The sequence below is a fragment of the Taudactylus pleione genome, unplaced genomic scaffold (genome assembly GCF_031769625.1).
Source record: "Taudactylus pleione unplaced genomic scaffold, aTauple2 ptg000593l, whole genome shotgun sequence".
NCBI lineage: Eukaryota > Metazoa > Chordata > Amphibia > Anura > Myobatrachidae > Taudactylus > Taudactylus pleione.
In genome coordinates, this window is record NW_028284995.1 from 446,777 (window position 1) to 470,583 (window position 23,807).

The following is a 23,807-nucleotide window of genomic DNA, read 5'->3' on the forward strand; positions in this document are numbered from 1 at the left end:
AAACTTTGTGTAACCATGCAAATATAGCTCAGTTGAGGTCTTAGTGACTTTTGCCATACACAGACTTTGACGAAATTGCTCAGTTGGGAGAGCGTTAGACTGAAGATTTAAAGGTCCCGGGTTTCAGCATGTTTGAGTACATTTTTTCTTTTTTCCTTGAGTAGTTATCAGTATTAAATTATTTCAAATGTAAACAACATCATTTCTTAACATAGTTGAGTATTCAGTAGTATCTTCTAAATGATGAGAATGTTTATTTAACAACACGGTGCATAAATACAGCTTAAAAATTGTTTTCATGTTGTCCATCATGCTACTCTATTATGAAAATTTGAAGTAATTTAACTGCTTCCTGACCACAATTTGTTAAAACTTTTACTTAAATGTACGATTATGGGTTTGTAATTTATATATTTACAGTATAAAACACATCTTTTCTCTTCATTTCATGCAATCATGATGACAGAAAAATATTGATACTTAACCTTGTGTAACCATGCAAACATAGCTCAGTTGAGGTCTTAGTGACTTATGCCATACTCTGACCTTGCCGAAATATCTCAGTTGGGAGAGCGTTAGACTGAACATCTAAAGGTCCCTGGTTCGATCCCGGGTTTCGGCATGTTTGAGTGCATTTTTTCTTTTTTCCTTGAGTAGTGATCAGAATTTAATTATTTCAAATTTAATCAACATCATTTCTTAACATAGTTGAGTATTCAGTAGTAACTTCTAAATGATGATAATGTTTAATTAACAACACGGTGCATAAATACAGCTTAAATATTGTTTTCATGTTGTAAGTCATGCTACTCTAACTATTATGAAAATTTGAAGTAATCTAACAATGCTTCCTGACAACAACTTGTTAAAGCTTTTACTTAAATGTTTGATTAAGGGTTTGCAATGGATATATTTATAGTATAAAACACATATTTTCTTTTCATTTTATGCAATCATGATGACAGAAAAATATTGATACTAAACCTTGTGTAACCATGCAAACATAGCTCAGTTGAGGTCTTAGTGACTTTTGCCATACACAGACTTTGCTGAAATAGCTCAGTTGGGAGAGCATTTGACTGAAGATCTAAAGGTCCCGAGTTTCAGCATGTTTCAGTACCTTTTTTCTTCTTTCCTTGAGCAGTTATCAGTTTTTAAGTTTTTCAAATGTAAACAACATCGTTTCTTAACATAGTTGAGTATTCAGTAGTAACTTCTAAATGATGAGAATGATTAATTAACAACACAGTGCATAAATACAGCTTAAATATTGTTTTCATGTTGTAAGTCATGCTACTCTAACTATTATGAAAATTTGAAGTAACCTCACAATGCTTCCTGACCACAATTTGTTAAAACTTTTACTTAAATGTATGATTAAGGGTTTGTAATGGATATATTTACAGTATAAAACACATCTTTTCTCTTCATTTCATGCAATCATGATGACAGAAAAATATTGATACTAAACTTTGTGTAACCATGCAAATATAGCTCAGTTGAGGTCTTAGTGACTTTTGCCATACACAGACTTTGACGAAATTGCTCAGTTGGGAGAGCATTAGACTGAAGATTTAAAGGTCCCGGGTTTCAGCATGTTTGAGTACATTTTTTCTTCTTTCCTTGAGTAGTTATCAGTATTAAATTATTTCAAATATAAAAAACATCATTTCTTAACATAGTTGAGTATTCAGTAGTATCTTCTAAATGATGAGAATGTTTATTTAACAACACGGTGCATAAATACAGCTTAAAAATTGTTTTCATGTTGTCCATCATGCTACTCTATTATGAAAATTTGAAGTAATTTAACTGCTTCCGGACCACAGTTTGTTAAAACTTTTACTTAAATGTACAATTAAGGGTTTGTAATTTATATATTTACAGTATAAAACACATCTTTTCTCTTCATTTCATGCAATCATGATGACAGAAAAATATTGATACTTAACCTTGTGTAACCATGCAAACATAGCTCAGTTGAGGTCTTAGTGACTTATGCCATACTCCGACCTTGCCGAAATAACTCAGTTGGGAGAGCGTTAGACTGAAGATCTAAAGGTCCCTGGTTCGATCCTGGGTTTCGGCATGTTTGAGTGCATTTTTCTTTTTTCCTTGAGTAGTGATCAGAATTTAATTATTTCAAATTTAAACAACATCATTTCTTAACATAGTTGAGTATTCAGTAGTAACTTCTAAATGATGAAAATGTTTATTTAACAACACGGTGCATAAATACAGCTTAAATATTGTTTTCATGTTGTCCGTCATGCTACTCTATTATGAAAAATTGAAGTAATCTAACAATGCTTCCTGAAAACAATTTGTTAATACTTTTACTTAAATGTATAATTAAGGGTTAAACAGTATAAAACACATATTTTCTTTTCATTTCATGCAATCATGATGACAGAAAAATATTGATACTAAACCTTGTCTAACCATGCAAACATAGCTCAGTTGAGGTCTTAGTGACTTTCGTCATACACATACTTTGCCGAAATAGCTCAGTTGGGAGAGCGTTAGACTGAAGATCTAAAGGTCCCTGGTTCGATTCCGGGTTTCGGCATGTTTGAGTGCATTTTTTCTTTTTTCCTTGAGTAGTGATCAGAATTTAATTATTTCAAATTTAATCAACATCATTTCTTAACATAGTTGAGTATTCAGTAGTAACTTCTAAATGATGATAATGTTTAATTAATAACACGTTGCATAAATACAGCTTAAATATTGTTTTCATGTTGTAAGTCATGCTACTCTAACTATTATGAAAATTTGAAGTAATCTAACAATGCTTCCTGATGACAATTTGTTAAAGCTTTTACTTAAATGTTTGATTAAGGGTTTGTAATGGATATATTTATAGTATAAAACACATATTTTCTTTTCATTTTATGCAATCATGATGACAGAAAAATATTGATACTAAACCTTGTGTAACCATGCAAACATAGCTCAGTTGAGGTCTTAGTGACTTTTGCCATACACAGACTTTGCCGAAATAGCTCAGTTGGGAGAGCATTAGACTGAAGATCTAAATGTGCCGAGTTTCAGCATGTTTCAGTACCTTTTTTATTCTTTTCTTGAGCAGTTATCAGTTTTTAAGTATTTCAAATGTAAACAACATCGTTTCTTAACATAATTGAGTATTCAGTAGTAACTTCTAAATGATGAGAATGTTTATTTAACAACACGGTGCATAAATACAGCTTAAAAATTGTTTTCATGTTGTCCATCTTGCTACTCTATTATGAAAATTTGAACTAAACTAACTGCTTCCTGACCACAATTTGTTAAAACTTTTACTTAAATGTACGATTGAGGGTTTGTAATTTATATATTTACAGTATAAAACACATCTTTTCTCTTCATTTCATGCAATCATGATGACAGAAAAATATTGATACTTAACCTTGTGTAACCATGCAAACATAGCTCAGTTGAGGTCTTAGTGACTTATGACATACTCTGACCTTGCCGAAATAGCTCAGTTGGGAGAGCGTTATACTGAAGATCTAAAGGTCCCTGGTTCGATCCCGGGTTTCGGCATGTTTCAGTGAATTTTTCTTTTTTCCTTGAGTAGTGATCAGAATTTAATTATTTCAAATTTAAACAACATCATTTCTTAACATAGTTGAGTATTCAGTAGTAACTTCTAAATGATGAGAATGTTTATTTAACAACACGGTGCATAAATACAGCTTAAATATTGTTTTCATGTTGTCCGTCATGCTACTCTATTATGAAAAATTGAAGTAATCTAACAATGCTTCCTGACCACAATTTGTTAATACTTTTACTTAAATGTATAATTAAGGGTTAAACAGTATAAAACACATATTTTCTTTTCATTTCATGCAATCATGATGACAGAAAAATATTGGTACTAAACCTTGTCTAACCATGCAAACATAGCTCAGTTGAGGTCTTAGTGACTTTCGTCATACACATACTTTGCTGAAATAGCTCAGTTGGGAGAGCGTTAGACTGAAGATCTAAAGGTCCCGGGTTTCAGCATGTTTGAGTACATTTTTTCTTCTTTCCTTGAGTAGTTATCAGTATTAAATTATTTCAAATGTAAACAACATCATTTCTTAACATAGTTGAGTATTCAGTAGTATCTTCTAAATGATGAGAATGTTTATTTAACAACACGGTGCATAAATACAGCTTAAAAATTGTTTTCATGCTGTCCATCATGATACTCTATTATGAAAATTTGAAGTAATTTAACTGCTTCCGGACCACAATTTGTTAAAACTTTTACTTAAATGTACGATTAAGGGTTTGTAATTTATATATTTACAGTATAAAACACATCTTTTCTCTTCATTTCATGCAATCATGATGACAGAAAAATATTGATACTTAACCTTGTGTAACCATGCAAACATAGCTCAGTTGAGGTCTTAGTGACTTACGCCATACTCCGACCCTGCCGAAATAGCTCAGTTGGGAGAGCGTTAGACTGAAGATCTAAAGGTTCCTGGTTCGATCCCGGGTTTCGGCATGTTTGAGTGCATTTTTCTTTTTTCCTTGAGTAGTGATCAGAATTTAATTATTTCAAATTTAAACAGCATCATTTCTTAACATAATTGAGTATTCAGTAGTAACTTCTAAATGATGAGAATGTTTAATTAACATCACGGTGCATAAATACAGCTTAAATATTGTTTTCATGTTGTAAGTCATGCTACTCTAACTATTATGAAAATTTGAAGTAATCTCACAATGCTTCCTGACCAAAATTTGTTAAAACTTTTACTTAAATGTATGATTAAGGGTTTGTAATGGATATATTTACAGTATAAAACACATCTTTTCTCTTCATTTCATGCAATCATGATGACAGAAAAATATTGATACTAAACTTTGTGTAACCATGCAAATATAGCTCAGTTGAGGTCTTAGTGACTTTTGCCATACAAAGACTTTGACGAAATTGCTCAGTTGGGAGAGCGTTAGACTGAAGATTTAAAGGTCCCGGGTTTCAGCATGTTTGAGTACCATTTTTCTTCTTTCCTTGAGTAGTTATCAGTATTAAATTCTTTCAAATGTAAACAACATCATTTCTTAACATAGTTGAGTATTCAGTAGTATCTTCTAAATGATGAGAATGTTTATATAACAACACGGTGCATAAATACAGCTTAAAAATTGTTTTCATGTTGTCCATCATGCTACTCTATTATGAAAATTTGAAGTAATTTAACTGCTTCCGGACCACAGTTTGTTAAAACTTTTACTTAAATGTACGATTAAGGGTTTGTAATTTATATATTTACAGTATAAAACACATCTTTTCTCTTCATTTCATGCAATCATGATGACAGAAAAATATTGATACTTAACCTTGTGTAAGCATGCAAACATAGCTCAGTTGAGGTCTTAGTGACTTACGCCATACTCCGACCCTGCCGAAATAGCTCAGTTGGGAGAGCATTAGACTGAAGATCTAAAGGTCCCTGGTTCAATCCCGGGTTTCGGCATGTTGAGTGGCATTTTTCTTTTTTCCTTGAGTAGTGATCAGAATTTAATTATTTCAAATTTAAACAACATAATTTCTTAACATAGTTGAGTATTCAGTAGTAACTTCTAAATGATGAGAATGTTTATTTAATAACACGGTGCAAAAATACAGCTTAAATATTGTTTTCATGTTGTCCGTCATGCTACTCTATTATGAAAAATTGAAGTAATCTAACAATGCTTCCTGACCACAATTTGTTAATACTTTTACTTAAATGTATAATTAAGGGTTAAACAGTATAAAACACATATTTTCTTTTCATTTCATGCAATCATGATGACAGAAAAATATTGATACTAAACTGTGTGTAACAATGCAAACATAGCTCAGTTGAGGTCTTTGTGACTTTTGCCATACACAGACTTTGCCGAAATAGCTCAGTTGGGAGAGCTTTAGACTGAAGACCTAAAGGTCCCGAGTTTCAGCATGGTTCAGTACCTTTTTTCTTCTTTCCTTGAGCAGTTATCAGTTTTTAAGAATTTCAAATGTAAACAACATCATTTCTTAACATAGTTGAGTATTCAGTAGTAACTTCTAAATGATGAGAATGTTTATTTAACAACACGGTGCATAAATACAGCTTAAAAATTGTTTTCATGTTGTCCATCATGCTACTCTATTAAGAAAATTTGAAGTAAACTAACTGCTTCCTGACCACAAATTGTTAAAACTTTTACTTAAATGTACGATTAAAGGTTTGTAATTTATATATTTACAGTATAAAACACATCTTTTCTCTTCATTTCATGCAATCATGATGACAGAAAAATATTGATACTTAACCTTGTCAAACCATGCAAACATAGCTCAGTTGAGGTCTTAGTGACTTTTGCCATACACCGACCTTGCCGAAATAGCTCAGTTGGGAGAGCGTTAGACTAAAGATCTAAAGGTCCCGGGTTTCGGCATGTTTGAGTGCATTTTTCTTTTTTCCTTGAGTAGTGATCAGAATTTAATTATTTCAAATTTAAACAACATCATTTCTTACATAGTTGAGTATTCAGTAGTAACTTCTAAATGATGATAATGTTTAATTAACAACACGGTGTATAAATACAGCTTAAATATTGTTTTCAAGTTGTAAATCATGCTACTCTAACTAGTATGAAAATTTGAAGTAATCTAACAATGCTTCCTGACCACAATTTGTTAAAGCTTTTACTTAAATGTTTGATTAAGGGTTTGTAATGGATATATTATATAGTATAAAACACATATTTTCTTTTCATTTTATGCAATCATGATGACAGAAAAATATTGATACTAAACCTTGTGTAACCATGCAAACATAGCTCAGTTGAGGTCTTAGTGACTTTTGCCATACACAGACTTTGCCGAAATAGCTCAGTTGGGAGAGCATTAGACTGAAGCATCTAAAGGTCCCGAGTTTCAGCATGTTTCAGTACCTTTTTTTATTCTTTCCTTGAGCAGTTATCAGTTTTTAAGTATTTCAAATGTAAACAACATCGTTTCTTAACATAGTTGAGTATTCAGTAGTAACTTCTAAATGATGAGAATGTTTATTTAACAACACGGTGCATAAAAATACAGCTTAAAAATTGTTTTCATGTTGTCCATCATGCCTACTCTATTATGAAAATTTGAAGTAAACTAACTGCTTCCTGACCACAATTTGATAAAACTTTTACTTAAATGTACGATTAAGGGTTTGTAATTTATATATTTACAGTATAAAACACATCTTTTCTCTTCATTTCATGCAATCATGATGACAGAAAAATATTGATACTTAACCCTTGTGTAACCATGCAAACATAGCTCAGTTGAGGTCTTAGTGACTTATGCCATACTCCGACCTTGCCGAAATAGCTCAGTTGGGAGAGCGTTAGACTGAAAATCTAAAGGTCCCTGGTTCGATCCCGGGGTTCGGCATGATTGAGTGCATTTTTTCTTTTTTCTTTGAGTAGTGATCAGAATTTAATTATTTCAAATTTAATCAACATCATTTCTTAACATAGTTGAGTATTCAGTAGTAACTTCTAAATGATGATAATGTTTAATTAACAACACGGTGCATAAATACAGCTTAAATATTGTTTCATGTTGTAAGTCATGCTACTCTAACTATTATGAAAATTTGAAGTAATCTAACAATGCTTCCTGACCACAATTTGTTAACAATTTTACTTAAATGTACAATTAAGGTTTGTAATTTTATATATTTACAGTATAAAACACAGATTTTCTTTTCATTTCATGCAATCATGATGACAGAAAAATATTGATACTAAACCTTGTGTAAGCATGCAAACATAGCTCAGTTGAGGTCTTACTGACTTTTGCCATACACAGACATTGCCGAAATAGCTCAGTTGGGAGAGCATTAGACTGAAGATCTAAGGGTCCCGGGTCTCAGCATGTTTGAGTACCTTTTTTCTTTTTACCTTGAGTAGTTATCAGTATTTAATTATTTCAAATGTAAACAACATCATTTCTTAACATAGTTGAGTATTCAGTAGTTACTTCTAAATGATGAGAATGTTGATTTAACAACACGGTGCATAAATACAGCTAAAAATTGCTTTCATGTTGTCCATCATGCTACTCTATTATGAAAATTTGAAGTGAACTAACTGTTTACTGACCACAATTTGTTAAAACTTTTACTTAAATGTACGATTAAGGGTTTGTAATTTATATATTTACTGTATAAAACACATCTTTTCTCTTCATTTCATGCAATCATGATGACAGAAAAATATTGATACTTAACCTTGTGTAACCATATAAACATAGCTCAGTTGAGGTCTTAGTGACCTTTGCCATACACCGACCTTGCCGAAATAGCTCAGTTGGGAGAGCGTTAGACTGAAGATCTAAAGGTCCCTGGTTCGATCCCGGGTTTCGGCATGTTTGAGTGCATTTTTTCTTTTTTCCTTGAGTAGTGATCAGAATTTAATTATTTCAAATTTAATCAACATCATTTCTTAACATAATTGAGTATTCAGTAGTAACTTCTAAATGATGAGAATGTTTAATTAACAACACGGTGCATAAATACAGCTTAAATATTGTTTTCATGTTGTAAGTCATGCTACTCTAACTATTATGAAAATTTGAAGTAATCTCACAATGCTTCCTGACCACAATTTGTTAAAACTTTTACTTAAATGTATGATTAAGGGTTTGTAATGGATATATTTACAGTATAAAACACATCTTTTCTCTTCATTTCATGCAATCATGATGACAGAAAAATATTGATACTAAACTTTGTGTAACCATGCAAATATAGCTCAGTTGAGGTCTTAGTGACTTTTGCCATACACAGACTTTGCCGAAATAGCTAAGTTGGGAGAGCATTAGACTGAAGATGTAAAGGTCCCGAGTTTCAACATGTTTCAGTACCTTTTTTCTTCTTTCCTTGAGCAGTTATCAGTTTTTAAGTATTTCAAATGTAAACAACATCATTTCTTAACATAGTTGAGTATTCAGTAGTAACTTCTAAATGATGAGAATGTTTAGTTAACAACACGGTGCATAAATACAGCTTAAAAATTGTTTTCATGTTGTCCATCATGCTACTCTATTATGAAAATTTGAAGTAAACTAACTGCTTCCTGACAACAATTTGTTAAAACTTTTACTTAAATGTACGATTAAGGATTTGTAATTTATATATTTACAGTATAAAACACATCTTTTCTCTTCATTTCATGCAATCATGATGACGGAAAAATATTGATACTTAACCTTGTGTAACCATGCAAACATAGCTCAGTTGAGGTCTTAGTGACTTATGTCATCCTCTGACCTTGCCGAAATAGCTCATTTGGGAGAGCGTTAGACTGAAGATCTAAAGGTCCCTGGTTCGATCCCGGGTTTCGGCATGTTTGAGTGCATTTTTCATTTTTCCTTGAGTAGTGATCAGAATTTAATTATTTCAAATTTAAACAACATCATTTCTTAATATAGTTGAGTATTCAGTAGTAACTTCTAAATGATGAGAATGTTTATTTAACAACACGGTGCATAAATACAGCTTAGATATTGTTTTCATGTTGTCCGTCATGCTACTCTATTATGAAAAATTTAAGTAATCTAACAATGCTTCCTGACCACAATTTGTTAATACTTTTACTTAAATGTATAATTAAGGGTTATACAGTATAAAACACATATTTTCTTTTCATTTCATGCAATCATGATGACAGAAATATATTGATACTAAACCTTGTCTAACCATGCAAACATAGCTCAGTTGAGGTCTTAGTGACTTTTGTCATAACCATACTTTGCCGAAATAGCTCAGTTGGGAGAGCGTTAGACTGATAGATCTAAAGGTCCCTTGTTCGATCCCGGGTTTCGGCATGTTTGTGTGCATTTTTTCTCTTTTCCTTGAGTAGTGATCAGAATTTAATTATTTCAAATGTAATCAACATCATTTCTTAACATAGTTGAGTATTCAGTAGTAACTTCTAAATGATGAGAATGTTTATTTAACAACACGGTGCATAAATACAGCTTAAATATTGTTTTCATGTTGTAAGTCATGCTACTCTAACTATTATGAAAATTTGAAGTAATCTAACAATGCTTCCTGACCACAATTTGTTAAAGCTTTTACTTAAATGTTTGATTAAGGGTTTGTAATGGATATATTTATAGTATAAAACACATATTTTCTTTTCATTTCATGCAATCATGATGACAGAAAAATATTGATACAAAACCTTGTGTAACCATGCAAACATAGCTCAGTTGAGGTCTTAGTGACTTTTGCCATACACAGACTTTGCCGAAATAGCTCAGTTGGGAGAGCATTAGACTGAAGATCTAAAGGTCCCGAGTTTTAGCATGGTTCAGTACCTTTTTTCTTCTTTCCTTGAGCAGTTATCAGTTTTTAAGTATTTCAAATGTAAACAACATAGTTTCTTAATATAGTTGAGTATTCAGTAGTAACTTCTAAATGATGAGAATGTTTATTTAACAGCACGGTGCATAAATACAGCTTAAAAATTGTTTTCATGTTGTCCATCATGCTACTCTATTAAGAAAATTTGAAGTAAAACTAACTGCTTCCTGACCACAATTTGTTAAAACTTTTACTTAAATGTACGATTAAGGGTTTGTAATTTATATATTTAAAGTATAAAACACATCTTTTCTCTTCATTTCATGCAATCATGATGACAGAAATATATTGATACTTAACCTTGTGTAACCATGCAAACATAGCTCAGTTGAGGTCTTAGTACTTTTGCCATACACCGACCTTGCCGAAATAGCTCAGTTGGGAGAGTGTTAGACTGAAGATCTAAAGGTCCTGGGTTTCGGCATGTTTGAGTGCATTTTTTCTTTTTTCCTTGAGTAGTGATCAGAATTTAATTATTTCAAATTTAATCAACATCATTTCTTAACATAGTTGAGTATTCAGTAGTAACTTCTAAATGATGAGAATGTTTAATTAACAACACGGTGCATAAATACAGCTTAAATATTGTTTTCATGTTGTAAGTCATGCTACTCTAACTATTATGAAAATTTGAAGTAATCTAACAATGCTTCCTGACCACAATTTGTTAAAACTTTTACTTAAATGTATGATTAAGGGTTTGTAATGGATATATTTACAGTATAAAACACAGATTTTCTTTTCATTTCATGCAATCATGATGACAGAAAAATATTGATACTAAACCTTGTGTAAGCATGCAAACATACCTCAGTTGAGGTCTTACTGACTTTTGCCATACACAGACATTGCCGAAATAGCTCAGTTGGGAGAGCATTAGACTGAAGATCTAAAGGTCCCGGGTCTCAGCATGTTTGAGTACCATTTTTCTTTTTTCCTTGAGTAGTTATCAGTATTTAATTATTTCAAATGTAAACAACATCATTTCTTAACATAGTTGAGTATTCAGTAGTATCTTCTAAATGATGAGAATGTTTATTTAATAACACGGTGCATAAATACAGCTTAAATATTGTTTTGATGTTGTCCATCATGCTACTCTATTATGAAAATTTGAAGTAAACTAACTGTTTACTGACCACAATTTGTTAAAACTTTTACTTAAATGTATGATTAAGGGTTTGTAATTTATATATTTACAGTATAAAACACATCTTTTCTCTTCATTTCATGCAATCATGATGACAGAAAAATATTGATACTAAACTTTGTGTAACCATGCAAATATAGTTCAGTTGAGGTCTTAGTGACTTTTGCCATACACAGACTTTGCCAAAATAGCTCAGTTGGGAGAGCATTAGACTGAAGATCTAAAGGTCCTGGGTCTCAGCATGGTTGAGTACCTTTTTTCTTTTTCCTTGAGTAGTTATCAGTATTTAATTATTTCAAATGTAAACAACATCATTTCTTAACATAGTTGAGTATTCAGTAGTACCTTCTAAATGATGAGAATGTTTATTTAATAACACGGTGCATAAATACAGCTTAAATATTGTTTTCATGTTGTCCGTCATGCTACTCTATTATGAAAATTTGAAGTAAACTAACTGTTTACTGACCACAATTTGTTAAAACTTTTACTTAAATGTGCGATTAAGGGTTTGTAATTTATATATTTACAGTATAAAACACATCTTTTCTCTTCATTTCATGCAATCATGATGACAGAAAAATATTGATACTTAATCTTGTGTAACCATGCAATCATAGCTCAGTTGAGGTCTTAGTGACTTATGCCATACTCTGACCTTGCCGAAATAGCTCAGTTGGGAGAGCGTTAGACTGAAGATCTAAAGGTCCCTGGTTCAATCCCGGGTTTCGGCATTTTTGGGTGTATTTTTCATTTTTCCTTGAGTAGTGATCAGAATTTAATTATTTCAAATTTAAACAACATCATTTCTTAACATAGTTGAGTATTCAGTAGTAACTTCTAAATGATGAGAATGTTTATTTAACAACACGGTGCATAAATACAGCTTAAATATTGTTTTCATGTTGTCCGTCATGCTACTCTATTATGAAAAATTGAAGTAATCTAACAATGCTACCTGACCACAATTTGTTAATACTTTTACTTAAATGTATAATTAAGGGTTAAACAGTATAAAACACATATTTTCTTTTCATTTCATGCAATCATGATGACAGAAAAATATTGATACTAAACCTTGTCTAACCATGCAAACATAGCTCAGTTGAGGTCTTAGTGACTTTCGTCATACACATACTTTGCCGAAATAGCTCAGTTGGGAGAGCGTTAGACTGAAGATCTAAAGGTCCCTTGTTCGATCCTGGGTTTCGGCATGTTTTAGTGCATTTTTCTTTTTTCCTTTAGTAGTGATCAGAATTTAATTATTTCAAATTTAATCAACATCATTTCTTAACATAGTTGAGTATTCAGTAGTAACTTCTAAATGATGATAATGATTAATTAACAACACGGTGCATAAATACAGCTTAAATATTGTTTTCATGTTGTAAGTCATGCAACTCTAACTATTATGAAAATTTGAAGTAATCTAACAATGCTTCCTGACCACAATTTGTTAAAGCCTTTACTTAAATGTATGATTAAGGGTTTGTAATGGATATATTTATAGTATAAAACACATATTTTCTTTTCAATTCATGCAATCATGATGACAGAAAAATATTGATACTAAACCTTGTGTAACCATGCAAACATAGCTCAGTTGAGGTATTAGTGACTTTTGCCATACACAGACTTTGCCGAAATAGCTCAGTTGGGAGAGCATTAGACTGAAGATCTAAAGGTCCCGAGTTTCAACATGTTTCAGTACCTTTTTTCTTCTTTCCTTGAGCAGTTATCAGTTTTTAAGTATTTCAAATGTAAACAACATCGTTTCTTAACATAGTTGAGTATTCAGTAGTAACTTCTAAATGATGAGAATGTTTAGTTAACAACACGGTGCATAAATACAGCTTAAAAATTGTTTTCATGTTGTCCATCATGCTACTCTATTAAGAAAATTTGAAGTAAACTAACTGCTTCCTGACCACAATTTGTTAAAACTTTTACTTAAATGTACGATTAAGGGTTTGTAATTTATATATTTACAGCATAAAACACATCTTTTCTCTTCATTTCATGCAATCATGATGACAGAAAAATATTGATACTTAACCTTGTGTAACCATGCAAACATAGCTCAGTTGAGGACTTAGTGACTTTTGCCATACACCGACCTTGCCGAAATAGCTCAGTTGGGAGAGTGTTAGACTGAAGATCTAAAGGTCCCGGGTTTCGGCATGTTTGAGTGCATTTTTTCTTTTTTCCTTGAGTAGTGATCAGAATTTAATTATTTCAAATTTAATCAACATCATTTCTTAACATAGTTGAGTATTCAGTAGTAACTTCTAAATGATGAGAATGTTTAATTAACAACACGGTGCATAAATACAGCTTAAATATTGTTTTCATGTTGTAAGTCATGCTACTCTAACTATTATTAAAATTTGAAGTAATCTAACAATGCTTCCTGACCACAATTTGTTAAAACTTTTACTTAAATGTATGATTAAGGGTTTGTAATGGATATATTTACAGTATAAAACACAGATTTTCTTTTCATTTCATGCAATCATGATGACAGAAAAATATTGATACTAAACCTTGTGTAAGCATGCAAACATAGCTCAGTTGAGGTCTTACTGACTTTAGCCATACACAGACATTGCCGAAATAGCTCAGTTGGGAGAGCATTAGACTGAAGATCTAAAGGTCCCGGGTCTCAGCATGTTTGAGTACCTTTTTTCTTTTTTCCTTGAGTAGTTATCAGTATTTAATTATTTCAAATGTAAACAACATCATTTCTTAACATAGTTGAGTATTCAGTAGTATCTTCTAAATGATGAGAATGTTTATTTAATAACACGGTGCATAAATACAGCTTAAATATTGTTTTCATGTTGTCCGTCATGCTACTCTATTATGAAAATTTGAAGTAAACTAACTGTTTACTGACCACAATTTGTTAAAACTTTTACTTAAATGTATGATTAAGGGTTTGTAATTTATATATTTACAGTATAAAACACATCTTTTCTCTTCATTTCATGCAATCATGATGACAGAAAAATATTGATACTAAACTTTGTGTATCCATGCAAATATAGCTTAGTTGAGGTCTTAGTGACTTTTGCCATACACAGACTTTGACGAAATTGCTCAGTTGGGAGATAGTTAGACTGAAGATTTAAAGGTCCCGGGTTTCAGCATGTTTGAGTACGTTTTTTCTTTTTTCCTAGAGTAGTTATCAGTATTAAATTATTTCAAATGTAAACAACATCATTTCTTAACATAGTTGAGTATTCAGTAGTATCTTCTAAATGATGAGAATGTTTATTTAACAACACGGTGCATAAATACAGCTTAAAAATTGTTTTCATGTTGTCCATCATGCTACTCTGTTATGAAAATTTGAAGTAATTTAACTGCTTCCTGACCACAATTTGTTAAAACTTTTACTTAAATGTACGATTAAGGGTTTGTAATTTATATATTTACAGTATAAAACACATCTTTTCTCTTCATTTCATGCAATCATGATGACAGAAAAATATTGATACTTAATCTTGTGTAACCATGCAATCATAGCTCAGTTGAGGTCTTAGTGACTTATGCCATACTCTGACCTTGCCGAAATAGCTCAGTTGGGAGAGCGTTAGACTGAAGATCTAAAAGTCCCTGGTTCAATCCCGGGTTTTGGCATGTTTGGGTGTATTTTTCATTTTTCCTTGAGTAGTGATCAGAATTTAATTATTTCAAATTTAAACAACATCATTTCTTAACATAGTTGAGTATTCAGTAGTAACTTCTAAATGATGAGAATGTTTATTTAACAACACGGTGCATAAATACAGCTTAAATATTGTTTTCATGTTGTCCGTCATGCTACTCTATTATGAAAAATTGAAGTAATCTAACAATGCTACCTGACCACAATTTGTTAATACTTTTACTTAAATGTATAATTAAGGGTTAAACAGTATAAAACACATATTTTCTTTTCATTTCATGCAATCATGATGACAGAAAAATATTGATACTAAACCTTGTCTAACCATGCAAACATAGCTCAGTTGAGGTCTTAGTGACTTTCGTCATACACATACTTTGCCGAAATAGCTCAGTTGGGAGAGCGTTAGACTGAAGATCTAAAGGTCCCTTGTTCGATCCCGGGTTTCGGCATGTTTTAGTGCATTTTTTCTTTTTTCCTTTAGTAGTGATCAGAATTTAATTATTTCAAATTTAATCAACATCATTTCTTAACATAGTTGAGTATTCAGTAGTAACTTCTAAATGATGATAATGATTAATTAACAACACGGTGCATAAATACAGCTTAAATATTGTTTTCATGTTGTAAGTCATGCAACTCTAACTATTATGAAAATTTGAAGTAATCTAACAATGCTTCCTGACCACAATTTGTTAAAGCCTTTACTTAAATGTATGATTAAGGGTTTGTAATGGATATATTTATAGTATAAAACACATATTTTCTTTTCAATTCATGCAATCATGATGACAGAAAAATATTGATACTAAACCTTGTGCAACCATGCAAACATAGCTCAGTTGAGGTATTAGTGACTTTTGCCATACACAGACTTTGCCGAAATAGCTCAGTTGGGAGAGCATTAGACTGAAGATCTAAAGGTCCCGAGTTTCAACATGTTTCAGTACCTTTTTTCTTCTTTCCTTGAGCAGTTATCAGTTTTTAAGTATTTCAAATGTAAACAACATCGTTTCTTAACATAGTTGAGTATTCAGTAGTAACTTCTAAATGATGAGAATGTTTAGTTAACAACACGGTGCATAAATACAGCTTAAAAATTGTTTTCATGTTGTCCATCATGCTACTCTATTAAGAAAATTTGAAGTAAACTAACTGCTTCCTGACCACAATTTGTTAAAACTTTTACTTAAATGTACGATTAAGGGTTTGTAATTTATATATTTACAGCATAAAACACATCTTTTCTCTTCATTTCATGCAATCATGATGACAGAAAAATATTGATACTTAACCTTGTGTAACCATGCAAACATAGCTCAGTTGAGGACTTAGTGACTTTTGCCATACACCGACCTTGCCGAAATAGCTCAGTTGGGAGAGTGTTAGACTGAAGATCTAAAGGTCCCGGGTTTCGGCATGTTTGAGTGCATTTTTTCTTTTTTCCTTGAGTAGTGATCAGAATTTAATTATTTCAAATTTAATCAACATCATTTCTTAACATAGTTGAGTATTCAGTAGTAACTTCTAAATGATGAGAATGTTTAATTAACAACACGGTGCATAAATACAGCTTAAATATTGTTTTCATGTTGTAAGTCATGCTACTCTAACTATTATGAAAATTTGAAGTAATCTAACAATGCTTCCTGACCACAATTTGTTAAAACTTTTACTTAAATGTATGATTAAGGGTTTGTAATGGATATATTTACAGTATAAAACACAGATTTTCTTTTCATTTCATGCAATCATGATGACAGAAAAATATTGATACTAAACCTTGTGTAAGCATGCAAACATAGCTCAGTTGAGGTCTTACTGACTTTTGCCATACACAGACATTGCCGAAATAGCTCAGTTGGGAGAGCATTAGACTGAAGATCTAAAGGTCCCGGGTCTCAGCATGTTTGAGTACCTTTTTTCTTTTTTCCTTGAGTAGTTATCAGTATTTAATTATTTCAAATGTAAACAACATCATTTCTTAACATAGTTGAGTATTCAGTAGTATCTTCTAAATGATGAGAATGTTTATTTAATAACACGGTGCATAAATACAGCTTAAATATTGTTTTCATGTTGTCCGTCATGCTACTCTATTATGAAAATTTGAAGTAAACTAACTGTTTACTGACCACAATTTGTTAAAACTTTTACTTAAATGTATGATTAAGGGTTTGTAATTTATATATTTACAGTATAAAACACATCTTTTCTCTTCATTTCATGCAATCATGATGACAGAAAAATATTGATACTAAACTTTGTGTAACCATGCAAATATAGCTCAGTTGAGGTCTTAGTGACTTTTGCCATACACAGACTTTGACGAAATTGCTCAGTTGGGAGAGCGTTAGACTGAAGATCTAAAGGTCCCGGGTTTCGGCATGTTTGAGTGCATTTTTTCTTTTTTCCTTGAGTAGTGATCAGAATTTAATTATTTCAAATTTAATCAACATCATTTCTTAACATAGTTGAGTATTCAGTAGTAACTTCTAAATGATGAGAATGTTTAATTAACAACACGGTGCATAAATACAGCTTAAATATTGTTTTCATGTTGTAAGTCATGCTACTCTAACTATTATGAAAATTTGAAGTAATCTAACAATGCTTCCTGACCACAATTTGTTAAAACTTTTACTTAAATGTATGATTAAGGGTTTGTAATGGATATATTTACAGTATAAAACACAGATTTTCTTTTCATTTCATGCAATCATGATGACAGAAAAATATTGATACTAAACCTTGTGTAAGCATGCAAACATAGCTCAGTTGAGGTCTTACTGACTTTTGCCATACACAGACATTGCCGAAATAGCTCAGTTGGGAGAGCATTAGACTGAAGATCTAAAGGTCCCGGGTCTCAGCATGTTTGAGTACCTTTTTTCTTTTTTCCTTGAGTAGTTATCAGTATTTAATTATTTCAAATGTAAACAACATCATTTCTTAACATAGTTGAGTATTCAGTAGTATCTTCTAAATGATGAGAATGTTTATTTAATAACACGGTGCATAAATACAGCTTAAATATTGTTTTCATGTTGTCCGTCATGCTACTCTATTATGAAAATTTGAAGTAAACTAACTGTTTACTGACCACAATTTGTTAAAACTTTTACTTAAATGTATGATTAAGGGTTTGTAATTTATATATTTACAGTATAAAACACATCTTTTCTCTTCATTTCATGCAATCATGATGACAGAAAAATATTGATACTAAACTTTGTGTAACCATGCAAATATAGCTCAGTTGAGGTCTTAGTGACTTTTGCCATACACAGACTTTGACGAAATTGCTCAGTTGGGAGAGCGTTAGACTGAAGATTTAAAGGTCCCGGGTTTCAGCATGTTTGAGTACGTTTTTTCTTTTTTCCTAGAGTAGTTATCAGTATTAAATTATTTCAAATGTAAACAACATCATTTCTTAACATAGTTGAGTATTCAGTAGTATCTTCTAAATGATGAGAATGTTTATTTAACAACACGGTGCATAAATACAGCTTAAAAATTGTTTTCATGTTGTCCATCATGCTACTCTGTTATGAAAATTTGAAGTAATTTAACTGCTTCCTGACCACAATTTGTTAAAACTTTTACTTAAATGTACGATTAAGGGTTTGTAATTTATATATTTACAGTATAAAACACATCTTTTCTCTTCATTTCATGCAATCATGATGACAGAAAATATTGATACTAAATCTTGTGTAACCATGCAAACATAGCTCAGTTGAGGTCTTAGTGACTTATGCCATACTCTGACCTTGCCGAAATAGCTCAGTTGGGAGAGCGTTAGACTGAAGATCTAAAGGTCCCTGGTTCAATCCCGGGTTTCGGCATGTTTGAGTGCATTTTTCATTTTTCCTTGAGTAGTGATCAGAATTTAATTATTTCAAATTTAAACAACATCATTTCTTAACATAGTTGAGTATTCAGTAGTAACTTCTAAATTATGAGAATGTTTATTTAACAACACGGTGCATAAATACAGCTTAAATATTGTTTTCATGTTGTCCGTCATGCTACTCTATTATGAAAATTTGAAGTAATCTAACAATGCTTCCTGACCACAATTTGTTAAAGCTTTTACTTAAATGTTTGATTAAGGGTTTGTAATGGATATATTTATAGTATAAAACACATATTTTCTTTTCATTTCATGCAATCATGATGACAGAAAAATATTGATACAAAACCTTGTGTAACCATGCAAACATAGCTCAGTTGAGGTCTTAGTGACTTTTGCCATACACAGACTTTGCCGAAATAGCTCAGTTGGGAGAGCATTAGACTGAAGATCTAAAGGTCCCGAGTTTTAGCATGGTTCAGTACCTTTTTTCTTCTTTCCTTGAGCAGTTATCAGTTTTTAAGTATTTCAAATGTAAACAACATAGTTTCTTAATATAGTTGAGTATTCAGTAGTAACTTCTAAATGATGAGAATGTTTATTTAACAGCACGGTGCATAAATACAGCTTAAAAATTGTTTTCATGTTGTCCATCATGCTACTCTATTAAGAAAATTTGAAGTAAACTAACTGCTTCCTGACCACAATTTGTTAAAACTTTTACTTAAATGTACGATTAAGGGTTTGTAATTTATATATTTAAAGTATAAAACACATCTTTTCTCTTCATTTCATGCAATCATGATGACAGAAAAATATTGATACTTAACCTTGTGTAACCATGCAAACATAGCTCAGTTGAGGTCTTAGTGACTTTTGCCATACACCGACCTTGCCGAAATAGCTCAGTTGGGAGAGTGTTAGACTGAAGATCTAAAGGTCCTGGGTTTCGGCATGTTTGAGTGCATTTTTTCTTTTTTCCTTGAGTAGTGATCAGAATTTAATTATTTCAAATTTAATCAACATCATTTCTTAACATAGTTGAGTATTCAGTAGTAACTTCTAAATGATGAGAATGTTTAATTAACAACACGGTGCATAAATACAGCTTAAATATTGTTTTCATGTTGTAAGTCATGCTACTCTAACTATTATGAAAATTTGAAGTAATCTAACAATGCTTCCTGACCACAATTTGTTAAAACTATTACTTAAATGTATGATTAAGGGTTTGTAATGGATATATTTACAGTATAAAACACATATTTTCTCTTCAATTCATGCAATCATGATGACAGAAAAATATTGATTCTAAACCTTGTGTAACCATGCAAACATAGCTCAGTTGAGGTATTAGTGACTTTTGCCATACACAGACTTTGCCGAAATAGCTCAGTTGGGAGAGCATTAGACTGAAGATCTAAAGGTCCCGAGTTTCAACATGTTTCAGTACCTTTTTTCTTCTTTCCTTGAGCAGTTATCAGTTTTTAAGTATTTCAAATGTAAACAACATCGTTTCTTAACATAGTTGAGTATTCAGTAGTAACTTCTAAATGATGAGAATGTTTAGTTAACAACACGGTGCATAAATACAGCTTAAAAATTGTTTTCATGTTGTCCATCATGCTACTCTATTAAGAAAATTTGAAGTAAACTAACTGCTTCCTGACCACAATTTGTTAAAACTTTTACTTAAATGTACGATTAAGGGTATGTAATTTATATATTTACAGCATAAAACACATCTTTTCTCTTCATTTCATGCAATCATGATGACAGAAAAATATTGATACTTAACCTTGTGTAACCATGCAAACATAGCTCAGTTGAGGACTTAGTGACTTTTGCCATACACCGACCTTGCCGAAATAGCTCAGTTGGGAGAGTGTTAGACTGAAGATCTAAAGGTCCCGGGTTTCGGCATGTTTGAGTGCATTTTTTCTTTTTTCCTTGAGTAGTGATCAGAATTTAATTATTTCAAATTTAATCAACATCATTTCTTAACATAGTTGAGTATTCAGTAGTAACTTCTAAATGATGAGAATGTTTAATTAACAACACGGTGCATAAATACAGCTTAAATATTGTTTTCATGTTGTAAGTCATGCTACTCTAACTATTATGAAAATTTGAAGTAATCTAACAATGCTTCCTGACCACAATTTGTTAAAACTTTTACTTAAATGTATGATTAAGGGTTTGTAATTTATATATTTACAGTATAAAACACATCTTTTCTCTTCATTTCATGCAATCATGATGACAGAAAAATATTGATACTAAACTTTGTGTAACCATGCAAATATAGCTCAGTTGAGGTCTTAGTGACTTTTGCCATACACAGACTTTGACGAAATTGCTCAGTTGGGAGAGCGTTAGACTGAAGATTTAAAGGTCCCGGGTTTCAGCATGTTTGAGTACGTTTTTTCTTTTTTCCTAGAGTAGTTATCAGTATTAAATTATTTCAAATGTAAACAACATCATTTCTTAACATAGTTGAGTATTCAGTAGTATCTTCTAAATGATGAGAATGTTTATTTAACAACACGGTGCATAAATACAGCTTAAAAATTTTTTTCATGTTGTCCATCATGCTACTCTATTATGAAAATTTGAAGTAATTTAACTGCTTCCTGACCACAATTTGTTAAAACTTTTACTTAAATGTACGATTAAGGGTTTGTAATTTATATATTTACAGCATAAAACACATCTTTTCTCTTCATTTCATGCAATCATGATGACAGAAAAATATTGATACTTAACCTTGTGTAACCATGCAAACATAGCTCAGTTGAGGACTTAGTGACTTTTGCCATACACCGACCTTGCCGAAATAGCTCAGTTGGGAGAGTGTTAGACTGAAGATCTAAAGGTCCCGGGTTTCGGCATGTTTGAGTGCATTTTTTCTTTTTTCCTTGAGTAGTGATCAGAATTTAATTATTTCAAATTTAATCAACATCATTTCTTAACATAGTTGAGTATTCAGTAGTAACTTCTAAATGATGAGAATGTTTAATTAACAACACGGTGCATAAATACAGCTTAAATATTGTTTTCATGTTGTAAGTCATGCTACTCTAACTATTATGAAAATTTGAAGTAATCTAACAATGCTTCCTGACCACAATTTGTTAAAACTTTTACTTAAATGTATGATTAAGGGTTTGTAATGGATATATTTACAGTATAAAACACAGATTTTCTTTTCATTTCATGCAATCATGATGACAGAAAAATATTGATACTAAACCTTGTGTAAGCATGCAAACATAGCTCAGTTGAGGTCTTACTGACTTTTGCCATACACAGACATTGCCGAAATAGCTCAGTTGGGAGAGCATTAGACTGAAGATCTAAAGGTCCCGGGTCTCAGCATGTTTGAGTACCTTTTTTCTTTTTTCCTTGAGTAGTTATCAGTATTGAATTATTTCAAATGTAAACAACATCATTTCTTAACATAGTTGAGTATTCAGTAGTATCTTCTAAATGATGAGAATGTTTATTTAATAACACGGTGCATAAATACAGCTTAAATATTGTTTTCATGTTGTCCGTCATGCTACTCTATTATGAAAATTTGAAGTAAACTAACTGTTTACTGACCACAATTTGTTAAAACTTTTACTTAAATGTATGATTAAGGGTTTGTAATTTATATATTTACAGTATAAAACACATCTTTTCTCTTCATTTCATGCAATCATGATGACAGAAAATAATTGATACTAAACTTTGTGTAACCATGCAAATATAGCTCAGTTGAGGTCTTAGTGACTTTTGCCATACACAGACTTTGACGAAATTGCTCAGTTGGGAGAGCGTTAGACTGAAGATTTAAAGGTCCCGGGTTTCAGCATGTTTGAGTACGTTTTTTCTTTTTTCCTAGAGTAGTTATCAGTATTAAATTATTTCAAATGTAAACAACATCATTTCTTAACATAGTTGAGTATTCAGTAGTAACTTCTAAATGATGAGAATGTTTATTTAACAACACGGTGCATAAATACAGCTTAAAAATTTTTTTCATGTTGTCCATCATGCTACTCTATTATGAAAATTTGAAGTAATTTAACTGCTTCCTGACCACAATTTGTTAAAACTTTTACTTAAATGTACGATTAAGGGTTTGTAATTTATATATTTACAGTATAAAACACATCTTTTCTCTTCATTTCATGCAATCATGATGACAGAAAAATATTGATACTTAATCTTGTGTAACCATGCAAACATAGCTCAGTTGAGGTCTTAGTGACTTATGCCATACTCTGACCTTGCCGAAATAGCTCAGTTGGGAGAGCGTTAGACTGAAGATCTAAAGGTCCCGGGTTTCGGCATGTTTGAGTGCATTTTTTCTTTTTTCCTTGAGTAGTGATCAGAATTTAATTATTTCAAATTTAATCAACATCATTTCTTAACATAGTTGAGTATTCAGTAGTAACTTCTAAATGATGAGAATGTTTAATTAACAACACGGTGCATAAATACAGCTTAAATATTGTTTTCATGTTGTAAGTCATGCTACTCTAACTATTATGAAAATTTGAAGTAATCTAACAATGCTTCCTGACCACAATTTGTTAAAACTTTTACTTAAATGTATGATTAAGGGTTTGTAATGGATATATTTACAGTATAAAACACAGATTTTCTTTTCATTTCATGCAATCATGATGACAGAAAAATATTGATACTAAACCTTGTGTAAGCATGCAAATATAG

At 31.4% G+C, this 23,807-nt stretch overlaps 12 non-coding genes across 12 annotated transcripts; all 12 read left to right on the plus strand.

Moving 5' to 3' along the window:
• The first annotated feature begins 2,496 nt into the window (after window positions 1-2,496).
• TRNAF-GAA (transfer RNA phenylalanine (anticodon GAA)) lies at window positions 2,497-2,569 on the plus strand. Its single transcript has one exon. It is a non-coding gene; the product is annotated as a tRNA-Phe (tRNA).
• Window positions 2,570-3,476: 907 nt separating this feature from the next.
• Window positions 3,477-3,549, plus strand: TRNAF-GAA (transfer RNA phenylalanine (anticodon GAA)). Its single transcript has one exon. It is a non-coding gene; the product is annotated as a tRNA-Phe (tRNA).
• Window positions 3,550-4,437: 888 nt separating this feature from the next.
• TRNAF-GAA (transfer RNA phenylalanine (anticodon GAA)) lies at window positions 4,438-4,510 on the plus strand. Its single transcript has one exon. It is a non-coding gene; the product is annotated as a tRNA-Phe (tRNA).
• A 906-nt stretch (window positions 4,511-5,416) lies between these two features.
• On the plus strand, window positions 5,417-5,489 carry TRNAF-GAA (transfer RNA phenylalanine (anticodon GAA)). The gene has a single exon. It is a non-coding gene; the product is annotated as a tRNA-Phe (tRNA).
• Window positions 5,490-7,350: 1,861 nt separating this feature from the next.
• Window positions 7,351-7,423, plus strand: TRNAF-GAA (transfer RNA phenylalanine (anticodon GAA)). Its single transcript has one exon. It is a non-coding gene; the product is annotated as a tRNA-Phe (tRNA).
• Window positions 7,424-8,328: 905 nt separating this feature from the next.
• On the plus strand, window positions 8,329-8,401 carry TRNAF-GAA (transfer RNA phenylalanine (anticodon GAA)). The gene has a single exon. It is a non-coding gene; the product is annotated as a tRNA-Phe (tRNA).
• A 907-nt stretch (window positions 8,402-9,308) lies between these two features.
• TRNAF-GAA (transfer RNA phenylalanine (anticodon GAA)) lies at window positions 9,309-9,381 on the plus strand. Its single transcript has one exon. It is a non-coding gene; the product is annotated as a tRNA-Phe (tRNA).
• Window positions 9,382-9,788: 407 nt separating this feature from the next.
• On the plus strand, window positions 9,789-9,862 carry TRNAI-GAU (transfer RNA isoleucine (anticodon GAU)). Its single transcript has one exon. It is a non-coding gene; the product is annotated as a tRNA-Ile (tRNA).
• A 2,355-nt stretch (window positions 9,863-12,217) lies between these two features.
• Window positions 12,218-12,290, plus strand: TRNAF-GAA (transfer RNA phenylalanine (anticodon GAA)). Its single transcript has one exon. It is a non-coding gene; the product is annotated as a tRNA-Phe (tRNA).
• A 2,835-nt stretch (window positions 12,291-15,125) lies between these two features.
• Window positions 15,126-15,198, plus strand: TRNAF-GAA (transfer RNA phenylalanine (anticodon GAA)). Its single transcript has one exon. It is a non-coding gene; the product is annotated as a tRNA-Phe (tRNA).
• Window positions 15,199-15,605: 407 nt separating this feature from the next.
• Window positions 15,606-15,678, plus strand: TRNAF-GAA (transfer RNA phenylalanine (anticodon GAA)). The gene has a single exon. It is a non-coding gene; the product is annotated as a tRNA-Phe (tRNA).
• Window positions 15,679-19,001: 3,323 nt separating this feature from the next.
• On the plus strand, window positions 19,002-19,074 carry TRNAF-GAA (transfer RNA phenylalanine (anticodon GAA)). The gene has a single exon. It is a non-coding gene; the product is annotated as a tRNA-Phe (tRNA).
• The last annotated feature ends 4,733 nt before the right edge of the window (window positions 19,075-23,807 follow it).